Raw genomic sequence first — 16,562 nt, 5'->3', positions numbered from 1 at the left:
ACTTAAAGTATAATAAAAAAACAAAAACAAAAACCTGATGGATTTTAAAAGCAAAGGCAAACTCCTTAAAGTGACCAAAAACAAAAACACACTGTGTACAGGGTTCCAATTTTAAGAATTATTGCTGACTTTTTGTCAAAAACAGTGTAAGCTAAAATATAATGGAATGACATTGTTAAAGTGTGACAACAGTGAAAACAAAAATGACCGCATATAATTTTATAGCAAGTTAAAATGCCCTTTAAAAATGAATACAAAATGAAGAGATTTTCAGATAAAGAAAAGTTGAGAGAATGTCTCATAAGTAGACTTACACAACAAAAAATGTTTACGTTCTTTAGGCTGAATAGAAATGATACAAAATGAAACTAGAATTTCCATGAAGAAACAAGAAATGCCAGATACAGTAAATATATGGGTAAGCATAAAAGGCTATTTTTCACAGCTTAATTTTTAAAAATTCAATTGACTGTTTAAAGAAAATATGATAATAATGTGTTATTTCATATTATTATTGGGTTTATAATATGTAGAAGCAGAAAATGTATGATGACAGTAGCACAAAGGGTTAAATTCTTTAAATATAGCTATACTTGCTAAGGTTATTTTATATAAAGAGGTTTAATGTTAATTCAATGTTATCTGGAATAAGTTATAAATGTACATTGTTATCACTGGAACCACAAATAAAAATAACTAAAGAAGTGTGGTTAAAAAGCCAATTAGAGAAATACAATTGTATGTTTACAAAAACTAATTCATTTTAAAAAAAAGGGATACAACTAAATGACAGATGCAACAAATAGAACACAAAGAACAGTCTGATAGTCTTAAAGCCAACCATATCAATAATTACATTAGATGTAATAAATTAGAGGCAGAGGTTGATTAAATTTTAAGAAACAAACCCAGACTTAACTATATGCTGTTTACAAGAGACCCAATTTGAATATAAAGGTACAAGTAGGTTACAATGAAACAATAGTAAAAGATACTCCACATAATCATAAGAATGCTGAAGTGACTATAATGGAAAAATAGACATTAATACAAGAAGTATTATTGACAATAAAGAAAAATATTCATAGTAATAAGGACAATTCATCAAGAACAACAATCGGTCCTTAATGTCTGTGTACCTAATAACAGATCTTCAAAATATATGATGGAAAAACTAACAGAATTGAAAGGAAAAAGCCAAATTCATAAATATAATTAGACCCTTTAACACTCCTCTCTCAATAATGGATTTTTTTAAATGTAGATCAAAAACTAAGAAAGGTTATTGAGACTTGAACAACATTATCAAATAACTTAATCAAATTGTCATTTATAGAATATTACATAGAAAAACTTATGAAGGCACAATTATTTTCCAAGCATACATGGAACATTCAAAATACACAAAATGGTACATAATGAGTCTCAGTACATTTAAAGGATTGAAATCAACCAAATATGCTCTCTGGCAAAAATTGAACTATACTAAATGTTAGTAACAGGTATCTTTAAAATCTTCAATATTGGGAAATTAAGCAGTATATTTCAAAATAACTCATGAACCAAAAAGGAAATTCTGAAACAAAATTAGAAAGTATTTTCAAATGAATGATATTGAAAACGAAACATATCAACATGTATAGAATACACTTAAAATAGTGCTTACAAGGAAATTGGCAGCTTTAAATACTTATATTAGAAAAGAAGAAAGGTTTAAAATCAATGATCTAAGCTGTATTTTTAAAAACTAAAAACAAAAAATTTAAGTACAACAGAAAATAAAGTTAAGCATTGAAATCAGAGAAACAAAAGAAGATCAAAAAATAGAGAAAATTAAGAAACCAAACTTTAGTTATTTGAAAAGCAGTCAATAGAAAAGATTTTAAATTAGAAATCATTTCCCTTCTTACTCTGGACTTTTGTTCTGTTTTGTTTCTTGGTCTAGACATATTCCTGAAACAGTTAGTTATTTTGCATCTTTGAAGGGAGTCAACCTGAAGACAATTCTAACACATCAAAACGGCACACCAGGAAGACAGAGCCAGGTATTTGAAAATATGATTGAAACCCTGAATTTCCTACTTTAATATATCTTGTTAAGTAAAATAATATAATTTCTTTATTTAAGCCATTTTAAGATGAATTTTCTCTTAATTACCACTTGAAACATCCTAACTGGTGAGGTGCTTTAACAGAATTATAAACCTAATGCACTGGTAACAGAAAATGTGGGCTGTAACAACTCTTCTTGGGTTGATCCAGAAAGTAGCGTAAAAGATTACCATTATTCCAGTCATAAAGCAATCAAATCTGGTATCTCCTACAAGGTTCCAGAAAAAGTTCATAGAAACCAGGAAGTCACATATTTCTATGATAGACATCACTTTTCATATGCCTACAGGGAGATTCTTGCCAATCTTCAAAGGAAAAGAGAAAGTTCAGAGAAGAATCCAAGAAAAAGTAAGGTCTTTAGGGGTACTAATCATGCATTTCTACCGCTTTGCTATCTGTCTGGGTTCTCGCTGACCCTGGAAGAACAGCCCCTTCCAGAGATAGCCAATTCCTAGATATAGTAAGGACTCACCTGCAAGCACACCTTTCATTATGCAAACCAACCTCTCCAGAGCCCATATCCCCAATCACATCCTCTATCTATCGGGCTCTAACATTTTGGGCCTCTATTCCCTTGAGCTGATCACCACAGGGCCAGACACCAGATGACTAAGTATCACTCATTTCTTCCCATGGAAACTACAATACAAGTTTTTGCTCACATTTATTTCCTGTGCTCCCTTCACTTTGAGGTATGTCATTCCTCCCCCTCTTAAGAACGATAACAAATTATCTTTTCAATGATATTCATCACCTGATCTGTTGGCCTTATTATACCTGAATAATAATACATACATACATTTTAAAACAGTAAGAAGAGAATTAGCCTAAGGAAGAGAAGAATCACTGTTACATATAAATTCTGTGACACCAAATAACATTTATTAAAGGGCCCACATCCTTTTTCATTGATCCTAAATATGTCCCTCGTATACTTAAGAGAACCTCATGTTTTTATGAAATGCCCAAGGCTTGTTGCAATCATAGTTATAACTTACAGGAGATGGGACAGACCTAATAATGCCCCCTTAGAGTTGTGTGAAGTAGGAATTTCCTGTTCTTCTACGGTGAGGATTTAGATGAGTTTAATTTAGAGCCAGGGAAGAGGCAGTTCAATTGAAAGGTTTGCTTTTCTAACAGCAATTGGTGTTAAATACTACCATGGAGGCGAATAAGGCTCTGCCTCCATTTCCACAGATGTCCTTTCCCCTTTACTGAGAAGGTTCTGGTTGGAACTAACTATAATTGGCCAGAATATCCTTATGAGTATGAAAATTATAGCTCTTAATTCCCTCCTCCTCCTCCAGTTGAGAAGTCTAGACCTACTTGTCCTATGGTTAGTTTTTAAAGTATTGTGTCAAGGTTTCCATATTTTTATCATGGTGAGTATAAAAATCCGTTTTCCTTTTTCCCTTACTAGTCACCCCATTCACAGACTGCCTTTATTTCCATAAAGTTTTTTTATCATTTACTGAATAAAATCCAAGTTATGTTGTGGCACATCCATAAGCCTGTCTTACAGACTAAACTAGCCTCATCTACCCCCTCTTTTATACCAAGCAATGTACAATGCGAACCCAAACTATCCTGCTAGTGTTTGCATTTTTTCATTGAATTCACCTAACAAGTTCCTCTTCATTCTCTGAACCTCATCTCATGTCACCTCCTCCATGAAATCTTCCATGACTGCCACTCCCATGCTCCCACAACCTCCTGGGCATGCCTTTTCTGTAGCTACTATCACCCTATACTATAATTGTGTACTTGTATGTCAGTATCCTGAGGACAGAAACAATGCTTTAGGGTACAAATGAAGCATGTCTTACAAGTGTATTGATTGACTGCACTTGCAATAGCAGAATAAACCCCTTGACTTACTAGTGTAGGATCCTAGCTGGGCTGCCATGTCTCCTAAGCTACATCCCAAGCTCCTTGTAGTCTACTGGTCACTCTATGCTCTGTGATATCAGCATGAAGGGAGAAAGGGTGGCCCATTTTAGAAACAAAATATGAGCACTAAGATCTCGTAATCCTAACCATGGATGACTTTATCTTTGTCACTCTGTGGCTCCTCAGGTGTCACTCAAACAGCAAAATCTCCTATCCCATTTACATGAGGTGTAAATGTGTTTTCACACTTCTGCCTAGTGAGTGCTTTCTGTAATGCTGATGGTTAATTACCTGACAATGAATCCTCTCTCCTGGGAGGAGGGGGAGGGGCAGTGGGGAAGGACGGAGGAAATTATTTGGATCACACTTGCTCACACAAAGCAAGCCAAAGCGCCATGTGCTATTCCTTAGGAAATGTTTTCTCCTAAGTCACCTATTCCTGTCCCCAACCCCTCCCATACCTTCACTTCTTATTCATTTTCTCCCTCTGTTTCATCTTTCAAATCACAGAGAACGCCAACTAACCTGGGTTTTCTGGAGATTTCATTGTACTTGGTAATGTATGATTTATAAACATAAATAAAATAAATAGGATTCTGAGGGAATAAATTCTAAGTGGAATATCAATAAATCTCCTCCCTCCGATGATGTCGCTATGATTTTCTCATTCTTCCTTTTTGTCCACTGCCTTTCCCAGACTGGGACAGTGGTCTGTTCTTTCCATTGGAAGAAATTAGGGGGAGGGGAAGGCAAGTAGGGAGTAGGGAGAGAGACTGTGTGAGAAATTTAACACAGGGCTGCATTGAAATGTAAATTCCTTCAAATTATTAAGCACCAGAGAGCAGCTCTCGCCAGCTCTTTGTTCCTCAGAGTCAGAATGTGTAATCTAGAAGAATAAATATCCAGTCAGATACCAGCCACACAAAGAAATCTGTGCCATACATATTCAGAACCCCAAGTCCCACGGATACCCCCTATCTTATCAAGAAGGTTCTGGTCACAGCCTCCAATCACTGGTCAGAACATCTCTAATGGGGGTCAGAAATAAAATTATTTTCTGCTTGCCCCAGTCCCCATCCCTCAAACCCTACTTCTCACCCCTATTAGCTCTCTGGAAACCTAGACTGCCTTGTGGATTCTTTCAACACAAAAACCATCTGGCTTGCTCCCTCTTTCAGCCTAGCTTTGGAGATGCATTGGCTGGGGACTTCTTTTTCAATAAAGGATACCTTTTCCAACATTTCTGCCTAGAGTTGCATAGCTCACAGCTTGGGATGAATGACTTTGTGGTCTAATTTACATTTTTAATTCCCTCTTAGCGTCAAGAACCCTAAGATCTTCCATAGGAGAGCAGGCTGTTATCAGCCCTTTCCTTACACTTTTAACCATCTCTAAACAAGACATTTAGCTGGAAACCCATCAAGGTGGTAATAGCACATTTTACAGGCCTGCACAGTCAGTGGAAGCACAAATAGTGTCTTAGGAGCTTAGTAGACCCCACGACCTGTGTCACCATCTCTCAGACGTCTACCTTTTCTGCCTTGTAAACTCCTAGAAGTCAGATACTACAGCATTTATTCTTTGTCCTCTCTCCACTGTCCTTCTTCCCCATCATGTGCCTAGCACATACTAGGCACTCAGAAAGTTGACTGAAAGATTCTGTAAGCCCATATGATAACTTAAGAGATGTGTGGCAGAGAAGGGGTAGCAGCTAGTGAAAGGAATTGCACCCATTTCCACATTCAGTGAATACTGTATCTTAAGCCTGGGCCTTTCATTTTATTTGGGTTTTGCCAGAGCAAGTGTTGTTGTCTAAGATCTTTACCTGTTAACCAGGAATTATGCTTTCCCAAGAAATACAGTATTTCTTTATCTTATAGTACTTGGAAATGCATGTCACTTTTGTTCCAATGCTTATTAATATCTGACTTAATACTTGTAAGGTCCCTGGTTCTCCTTCTAGATTGTAGCTTCTGTAAGAATATGGGCCATACAACAGTCATTTCTTTATACAAAATCCTAAATGCAGTCTGCAATCAGGGAAGTGATCAATAAATACCTGTTGATTTGAGTTAAATGAATCTCCCCTTATTGTCCCTATGACCTGGTGTCCTTTACCAAAACTCTGATTCTTGTCCAGAGGCCCAGGAATCTTTAGGCTCTGGAATGGCTTCCTGCCTCAATGAGAGGCCCTGCTGGTGCCTGTACTGGCACCTCAAAATGTTCAGTTGTCCTAGTCTCTCTTCTGTTCCTGACTATTCTGACTTATGATCACCTTCCTACCTTAACCTTTGGGATTTGTGCTCCTTAGAACTCTGCCAAATTCATGCCCTATTGATTGCCTCAATAATGTGTATTGCAAGTATAGTCCAACCTTATCTTTTATGCTTGCTTTTCAATCAACTAATTTACTTTGTGAGCGCACCTGAGCCTGACCTGACCATGGGCACAAGTGCTGATAAGCCTGGCTGGCCAAGATCCTCATCAGTCTCAGTATACTTCTAGTCAACAAAATGCAGTCACATTGATCCTGGTGCTGACACAATGCAGAGTATATACAATGCAAGTTAGGAAAGGAAAGCAGGATTTGCCCTCACATCACACCCACTTAACAACAAAATTAAGTTCAATTAAATGTAACTGTGCTTTAGTTAACAGACTTAGAGTTCTGCTGAAGGAATTCTTTTGTGGAAGAAATTCTTCAATACAGTATTGATTGATGACTAGATCTAGAACTACAGACTCCTAGATCTGAACTCAAATGAGTTTCTTGGACACATAAGTGAAAAGATCAAAGATGGCATTTGTCAAATGGCTCTTCTCTCTGAAGAAGCAGGTATGTGTTTTTGGTGTGAGGGCTTTGAATCCTGCTGTTTGCACAATGACCTAAGGTAAAAAAAAAAAAAAAAAAAAAAATCTAAAACAGCCCTTAACAATGAGTTTCTTAGTGTCAAATCAGAGCCTTTCAAGTACAATGGTGCTTTTCTAAATGCCTAACATACCAAGAACTAAATACGTATTTCATGAATGAACACAATATACAAATGAGTGAAAAACGTTAACAATAACAACTTTAAAATAAAGTTACTTAACTTTGCTGTAACAATGGATAGAATAAGAGTATATAGAAAAAAGATATAAAAGGCATCCTTTCTAACCATTATCTTTGTTTGGCAAAGTCTTCATAGTAATACCCCTTTCCATCACTTTATTCCATAGCACAGAAAAAGTTCAAATGAAGAGACAGAAACTTTGGGAAATGGTACTGGGAATGGGAGAAAACTCCTCCAGTGAAAGAATAGAATCATCCCCTCTTATATCTATTTGCAAATTTGAATTTGCCTCTTCTAGGTTTGCTTAAAAATAATGCCACCCCAGAGGTTGCAGTGAGCTGGGATTGCACCACTGCACTCCAGCCTGGGCGACACAGTGAGACTTGCCTCAAAAAAAAAAAAAAAAAAAAAAACCCACCCATGCATTAATTTTGTACATTTGTTAAACACTTTCACATCAACTACCTCAGTTATTTCTTCAACTCTTCTATGAGGATGACATCACTATCTGCATTTTACATATGGGAGAAACAGACATTAGGAATGTTATGTGAATGCCCAAAGCTCCCCATTTAATGCTTTTTCTAGATCAATATTTTTGTCTCCTAGGTGGAGAACATTTGAACTATAAGGCAAAGCCCATGGTTCTATTTATCTTTGCTATGTATTGTTGTCCTTAGCTGTCCCTGTATTTTTCCCTCTTGTTACTTGAATCAGTGATGAGGAATGTATTAGCTTTTTATTGCTGAGTAACAGATGACCACAACCTAGTGGCTTAAAACACAACTATTTATTATCTCACAAGTCTGTAGGTAAGAAGTCCTATGAGCTCAACATAGTTCTCTGCTCATAGTTTCAGAAGGTGCAAACCAAGGCGTCAGCTGGGCTGTGCTCTTACCCGGAGACTCTGGGGAAGAATGTCCTTCCAAGCTCACTCAGGTGGTCTGCAGAGCTCAGTTCCTTACAGTTGTAGGACTGAAGTTCCTGTTTTCTTGCCAGCTGTTGGCCAGGAATGGACAGGCTCCTAGAGGCTGTTCTCAGGTCCCTGCCCCATGGCCGCCTCCCTGGCAAAGCCAGTAATGGCATGTGGAAGGCTTCTCATGCTGCAGATTTCTCTAATTCCCCTTCTGCTGCCAGTCAGGGAAAATTCTGCTTTGAAAAGACTCACATCATTAGGTCAGGTCCACCAAGTCTCAAGGTCAACTGATTTAGGGCTTTCATTACATCTCCAAAGTCTCTTCACAGCAGTACCGAGACTGGTGTGCAGTGATTAAATAGGGGCTGGGAATCTTGTGGGGAAGGGAGACATTAAGACATTATATGGTAATCTGTGGCGACAGAAATCCAGAAGAGTTCTTTCTCTTGGTTTTATCTACTTTCCCTTTAGCTTGATTTCTGTGGTTCATTTAGACCACATTCTAAGGTTACACATCCAACATTTTTCATCAACCTCAAAATCACTCTAGTTTTACGTCCCCTCCCCAACCTACCAAAGGCCTCTGAACACAGTTAGCCTCGGTCCCAGCCTGCCCCGCACTAGCCAACGAGGGCAAAGACAGGGACACTTCCGGCCCTGAGGCCTCGCTGTCGCTCCCATGCGCCCCTGCTGGGAAATGGCGGCGGCTGTGCAGGTGCTCCCAGGACACCGCAGGAATTCCGTGAAGCACCGCTGTGCGGGAGGTGAGATCCCGCAGTACCGCTGGCGGGGACAACTGAGAAGGCAGTGACCAGGATATCAAGGATAACTGGGGTGACAGCGATGATGTGAAAAGAAAGAAAGAGAAGTAAAACTAGAAGTATAGGTTTCAGAAAAGATAGATCAATAGACAGATAATAGATAGATAATAGGTAGGTCGATAAATAGATAATATTATATATATATGACTCGAGAAAGCCAAAGAGAAATTACAGCAACTGGAAAAAAGACATGAAATTGAAAAGATGGTAGGAGAACATAAAGTGCTAACACCAAAGAACACTTAGCAAACTCCACGGGGACTAAGCTAAAGGAATTCCAGGAAGAGTCAGACTTCAAACCAGCCAAAGAGACGTTTGGTGTTAATACAGTTTATGGAGCCAAGACTCTGAACCCATTTTGAAGAGATGGCTTCCTGGATTTTGAAAAGTTACTGAAAAATAAAATTACACAGCATGAAAAGTCACTGTATTATGCAAGTTTGGGGTATCCTTAGATGGAGATGTGTGCCTTTTTTTAGAAGTTGATGACTTGAAAAAGATTACCAATGCTCTGCTGTGACAAAAAGAAGCAAGAAAAGCAAAAAAAAAGCCAAGTGTGGTTCCTGGAGGGGGGTTAAAGGATTAAAGGTCACCGTGAAAGACGAGACCTCATGTAACATTTTAATCTCCTGGTGTCTTTTGGTTGCTCAGTGCTACGGATTGAATATTTGTTTTCCTCCAAAACTCATATGTTAAAACCCTAACCCCAGTGTGATGATATTAGGAGATGGGGGCTTTGGGCCTCACCAGGTGAGATGAGGGTGGAAACCCCATGATGGAGTTAGTATCCTTAGAAGAGAAAGAGACTAGAGCTCCCTCTTTCTCCCCACAAAGTAGGGATACAGAAAGTGGCCATCTACAAGCCAGGAAAAGGAGCCCTCACCAGATACTGAACCTGTTAGCAACTTACTCTTAGGCTTCCCAGCCTCCAAGACTGTGAGAAATAAATGCCTGTTGTTAAAGGAGTCCAGTCGATGATATTTTGTTATTTAAACTCTAGTTCACTAAGACACTCACAATCCCTTCAACATGTAGCACAACTTCCTTTCCCTTCATTTCTGTCAAATGCTGCAATCAGAAGTATAATATCTTTGTGCTTTCTATTTAATGTCTTGACAATTAGGAGCTAATGTCAGAAAGAGGAAATTGGGTTTTGTTGCCAAGAGGTTAAAATTTGGAAGTTCAATTGCTACTAAATCATAGGGGTTTTTGAAAATCCTAATAATGCTATAATCCTTAGTATCTTATTCCACAAAGGCAATGTCACTAAATTGGAAACAAAATACAGCCAAAATCATATTGACCAGCACCATCCACTAATGTAGCCTGAACAATACCTCCTTGAACTACTTCTTGTCAAGAAAAGCAGTTTGCAAAAAGGACACGTGGTCTTCACCTTCTTTAAAGTTACTTTGTCTAAAAATTGAGTTGGAAGATTCAAAACATAGATATTGAAGAAGAGTGGTTATTTCTGAAGGAAGTTACTGCTGCTGAAAAGCCACCAATTTGATACTTAAATAATTTAAAAAAAAAAAACTTGCAAACTTTGAAGCCCAAGAAGGTAAATCATTATTGTATTACAAGCTGTGGAATGTCTTGAGTATCTAATGCCTTAATGGTCTAGTTTATATTAATCAGAATATTTCTACTGATGGACCACTTCAGACAGAGGAGAGAGACTCTGCCTCTTTTATTTGCCTAATTTAAGTGTCTGAGAAACAAAATCTCCTTTGTTCTGCCAGACTGTAATGGAAGGACTTCATCTGGGTTTTGGTATTTTCCTTCCCTTATAAAATGTGCTCAGCTAACTATACTATTAATAGTTAGCAACAGTTTGCTGAATTGTTATGTTTTGTAAGGCAACTAATTTAATAAAATCACCATTGTGAAGAATTAAAAAGAATACTTTGTTAACAAGGAGTTTAAAACATACATATACATATATACATATAATTTTTCTTAAAAAAAAATAGATACATGGCAAAGAAATCAGTGAGACTGTGCTTTTGAACACCACTCGATCCATCTACCACACATGACAACATTTATTTAAGTGTAGATAGCCTAAGTAAAGTTGGCTACCTCATGGCCAATTTTCATACAGTATTAATAATAATAATAACAATAAATAAAAGGACTTTGAAAAAATGGTGATCTTAAGACTCTTTAAAAGCCCCCAACAGGATAATGATGCTGCATGGCTCTCAAGCAGCATCCTAAAAATTCTTTTCACTCATCTTTCTCCTCTTTAAACCCAGAAGGGCTGTTTGATGTCTAGGGCAACCTATTCTGCTGTCATCATCCATCCTCTAGTATTTTCTCTCAAATATTCCCCCAATATCCTCCCAAATTGTCCAGCCCTTCGTTACTAATTATATTTTTCCCCTCCTTTTTTCTCTCTGGTTTAATATTTTATTAGGTAGAGAAATTTAATCTCCTGACTTTTTTCAATGATCTCTTTTACCCACTGTCCGGATCAATATAATACATCCTAGACTGTAAATATAAGTTAACATGGAATCTTTTGTGAAAGACTGGTAATACAGTAGCAGCCCACGTGTTGCCCACATCATGAACTGGATACAGATTTTTAATTTGTGTTCTTCAGTGAGCTTTGTTTTCCTATAATTCAGGTCTCTCCTCTTCCTCTGTTTCCTGACAATTCTCAAGCCTCTGTGTGTTTTGCATTTTGGAGTTTCCTTTTTATCTTCCTTTGAAAACTTGTAACTATATGAGTCAAATTTAATTATTGATAAATTGTGATTTTTCACCATTAGTTGTATCAATAGCTAACCAGGAAATATCTAATTCACCCTGCATCCATGTCACAGCGATTTCAGTTACTAAAAACAATTTAGGAGGAAAAAAGAAGGCACAAGCCAGCCTGAAAAACAAGGTTTATTCCCAATGAAAATGAAACAGTGATGCACTGCTGGCCTTAGGCTTAAGGATGTTTTATCTGTGGGTTCCAACAGCCTCTCAAAATTTCCTTATAATTCTCTTATTTTATACACGGTGAGGGACAGGTTCCCTTTTTGCTCACAGACCTCATGAATGAGAGTAGTAGAGTAAATGAAGGGTGGAATAATATATCCTTACCCAGAAGTCTAGAGTCTTTCATTAACTCCCACTTCAGGGCAGATGGATTTAGAGCTAGGTGAAGGGAAGAAAGAACTGCAGGGAAGGGGAGGATATGGGTGTAAAAAGACTCCTACTGTAGTAACAGGCACCCAGTTATCTCAAGGGTAAAGAAGAGGAGGAGGACACAGCCAGGCTCCATAAGCAAACCCTTTACCTGGGACAAGGTCAGCTGTCTTCTCCAGGTTGTGACCTGACCACTTGTTTTTGTGGAATGGTGCTGGGTGTCATGTAGTGGTATATAGGGCCTCTGCATGGGAAACCTAATCTAATTCTATCGAGAAAGAGCTTCTTCAATCACATTACCAGTTTAGAGGTTACTTTTCCATTTTCCCCTTATTATAGACAGAATTGTGTCTCCTTATATTGTGTATGATTCCTTCCTTCCCTCAATATATAGCACTACCTTTCCCACCCCTAACATTCATGCAGCAACAACGTAAGCATCTGGGACCTACAGAGAGACGGATAGTAAAAGGGCCAGCTCAGAACTGAGTCATTCATGCAGGTCTTTTGAAGACCTACAAGTTGAAGAATGGACTAGAAGCCATGAGAAAGTACACGGCACATGATCTGTGAACTTTTGAGTCAAATAGACCTGAATTCAAAACACATTTTCCCTGCTTATCAGTCTGGCCCCCAGTTTCACTATACTGAGACTTAGTTTCTCATTTATAAAATAAAGAAAATACTGTGTTCAAAGAAGGACCTATTATTCCCCTCATTCCTTTTCCCCTCTCACCTCTGGAAGGAAGTTATGCCATCAGAGATAAGGATGTTAACAAAAGAAAGATCTTGTTCTTGTATTTGTTACTGGTTTTTGTTTTGTTTTGTTTTTTTGAGACAAGAATCTCTCTGTCACCCAGGCTGGAGTGCAGTGGCACGATCTCGGCTCACTGCAATGTCCGCCTCCCAGGTTCAAGCAATTCTCCTGCCTCAGCCTCCTGAGTAGCTGGGATTACAGGCGTGCGTCATCGCGCCCAGCTAATTTTTGTATTTTTAGTAGAGACGAAGTTTCACCATTTTGGCCAGGCTGCTCTCAAACTCCTGGCCTCAAGTGATCAGCCCGCCTCGGCCTCCCAAAGTGCTAGGATTATAGTGTTATTGTTTTTTATTTTTGGCTTTGATTTTGCATCTGTTCTACTCTGAGAACTTTAACTTGCAGAGGACAGCAGATTGTAAAGGTTTAAAGTCCCTAATGAATAGGCTTTCACAGGTCTTACCTCAAAGCGCTCAGTCAGTATGAGGCCAGCATATTCTGGAGATGGGAAAGACAAGATGGGGGTTCAAAATATTTGAAGAGAACGTTTCCCCTTCAGAAAAAGGGAGAAGAATTGAGAGACTGGGCCATGAATATGATAAGGAAAAATGGAGGGGTAACCGATACGTGTCTCATAGGCTCTTGCAAAAACTACCAGTATATATATTTATTATGTATATATAACATACAAATATGTGGCTCACGAAAAGTAGTCACCAGATAAATGGTGGTTATTACATTTTATCATTATTATTACAATGACAATATTTACAAGTGACTGGGTGCTTGGAGGTGGTTTAGTCCATGTTTCACACTTGTCATTAGCTTTCCTGCTCCATCTTCCCTGTCTTCTCTCCCTTAGTCAATCTGCAAGAGGGAATGTATGATCCACATCTCATATATTCTGAACCTAGAAGCTGCCCAATAGGGCTTTATACAGCTGCCTCTGGGACCTTTCTTATGTGAAACCATTTTTTTCTTGGGATGTCCTACCTGAGGTACCAATATTATATTTTTCCATCAAGGCAGATAGTTAGCTCTTATTAACTCTGCTTTCAGTCTTGGGCTTTCGTGATTGAAACACAGTCAAACCCAGAGTGAGTCCTTAGTTCATCAAGCTGTCAACAATGCCTCCACAAGGGCTGGAAACAGAAAATATTATGCCAATAATGGTATGTAAAAAGAAGGGCTCTCTTTTATTGGTAACATCTGGCACAGTTTGTTACAGCATTCTAACCATGTGGCCAAGCAAGTACTTACTCTGATAAATGAGAATCAACATGGATGTTCGTATATACAGGGGCTCACTACTCCCCACAAAAATTATCCCAGCCTTCCATCCAGTAGCTTTCTTTATAATTTTGTCTTTTTTCTATAATTTCAACCACATGTCCTTCCAGGTTGGGAGCTGCCTACCTCCCTACAAAACCTACATTTTGGCAGAAACCCTAAGGCTTTGGAAGGCAAGACATCTCAGGACACTGCTTCATGACTGCTCCCATTTTCTTGTCTCGCTCCCCAACCACACACCTCGGGCCTGCCTTCCCCCAGGACTTCTTCACAGAGATCAGCCTACACCAAGATAGAAGCAGATCAGGGTCTGTATTTTCTTGGCTCCTCACACCATTAACCAGAGTCCCAAGAAAAGTACCCCATAAGCACTCAAGGCTGGTTAGTACAATGTATAAATGAACAACATTTGCTTTAATGTCTCAGTGTATTAATCACCTTCTCTTCAGAAAATGAATTGTTCCCCACTAGTTCCCAAATCCCACACACTGGTGAAATCATATTATTCTGATGTCTAAGATGGCTCCCTAGTGTTTAGGCATGTTATTTAGAGTAGAGCAAACCTGTGAGAAGAGAGATACCAAGTCTTGAAGAAGAATTTCTGTTACTTTAGAACCATGCCCAATGATTTGTGTGTGTGTGTGTGTGTGTGGAATTTTATTTAATTCCTCTCTCTCTCTCCCAGCCCATTGTCAACCTTTTTTTTTTTTTTTTTTTTTTTTTGAGACAGAGTCTCACTCTGTTGCCCAGGCTGGAGTGCAGTGGTGATCTCAGTTCACTGCAAGCTCTGCCTCCAAGGTTCATGCCATTCTCCTGCCTCAGCCTCTCAAGTGCCTCTCAACTACAGGTGCCCGCCACCACTCCCAGCTGATTTTTTGTATTTTTAGTGCAGATGGGGTTTCACCGTGTTAGCCAGGATGGTCTCCATCTCCTGACCTCGTGATCCGCCCAACCCGGCCTCCCAAAGTGCTGGGATTACAGGCGTGAGCCACCACTCCCAGCCCCATTGTTAACTTTTTAATATGGCTCTCCCTTCATGACCACTATCTCCCACATCCCTAAAGAAAAATGTGTGAGATTTAAAAATTGTAGAAATTGATTAGTATTGTTGCTTTGTTCATTAAACAACTATTTCTTCAGCATCATCTTTTTGGCAGGCACTGTACGTAGGCACTAAGGGCGAGACAGTGATGGAAAAAAGACAATTTCACTTTTAGAAGATTTAGATTCTAGCAATGTGTAAACAGGCAATTAACAGTTAATATGTAAAATACATAGGATGTCAGGTGGTAATATATGGTAGCAGGGAAAATAAAATCAGAGAAAGAGGCAGAGGAAGTACTATTTTAAACAGCGTGTTTAGGACCGGTGTCCTTGATAAGATGATATTTGCAAAGAGACCCGACAGAAGTAAAAGAATTAGCCATGTGGAAACCCAGAGAAAGTGCGTTCCAGGCAGAGGGAACAGCAGGTACAAAGGCCTTGCAGCAAGACTATTCTGCTCCCCTGGAGAAGCCATAAGAGGGTTAATGTGGCTGGTCACTTGATAGGCTATTATAAGAATGTTGGCTTTTATTCTGAGATGAAAAACCACTGACAGAAGAAATATAAGATCTGATTTGTGCTTTTAAAAGGATTCTTCTGGTGGCTAGCCAGAGAACAGAGTATAGGGGGGTGGTCAAGGTCAAGGGTGAAAGCAACGAGGCCATAAATGATGGTGTCCTTAAACCAGGAGGTTTAACATAAAGGTGATGAGCAAAGGCTAGAGTCTGAGTAAACTTAGAAAGTAGAGCTGGTAAGATTGGACGGTGAATTGGTTATGAGATTTTTTTTTTAATTCAACAATGGCATTAAAGTTTTGACTCTTAGAAAACATAAGAATGAAATTACTAGTTATTAAAATGGGAAAAACAAGGGAAAATAAACAAGTGTGAAGGAATGATCATGATCAACAGTGAGGTTTGAGACATGTTAAGTTTGAAATGCCTAAGGACATCTCAAAACATCCAAGATGAAATGATGACTAGACAGCTGGACTCAGGGGAAAAGTCGAGATTGGAATGATATATTTGGTAATCCTTAGCATAGATGATGTTTAAAGTCATGAGGCTGGCAGCACCACATAGCAAGTGATAAGAGATAGAGAAGAGAAGAAGTCTGCGCATTATGCCATGAGGTCACACTAGAGTTTAAAGATCTATGAGGGAGAATCAGCAAAGGGTACAGAAGAAGGAATTGCCAGTGAATTAGGAAGTAAACCAGTAAATTAAGAGTATAGCACTTCAGAAGCCAAGTAAAATAATGAGACTGATCATCTGTGTCAAATGCTGCTGGTGGAGAAAGAGAGATGAGGGCTAGGAATGGACCACTGAATTTCACAACAGGAAGGTCATGGGTGATCTTAGCAAGAGCACTTTGGTAAAGAAGTGGAGGCAAACGCCTGATTGGAGCTGGTGTAAAAGAAGTACAATATATTAATAATAGGGGGTAGAGACAAACATTTCAAGAAGTTTTGTTGCCATGGGCAACAGAGATATGAGACCGTAACTGGAGAAAAGTAGTGGCTCAAGAAGACTTTTTGT

Source organism: Macaca nemestrina, chromosome 1, assembly GCF_043159975.1.
Source record: "Macaca nemestrina isolate mMacNem1 chromosome 1, mMacNem.hap1, whole genome shotgun sequence".
Lineage (NCBI taxonomy): Eukaryota > Metazoa > Chordata > Mammalia > Primates > Cercopithecidae > Macaca > Macaca nemestrina.
This window is presented reverse-complemented; position numbering follows the sequence as displayed.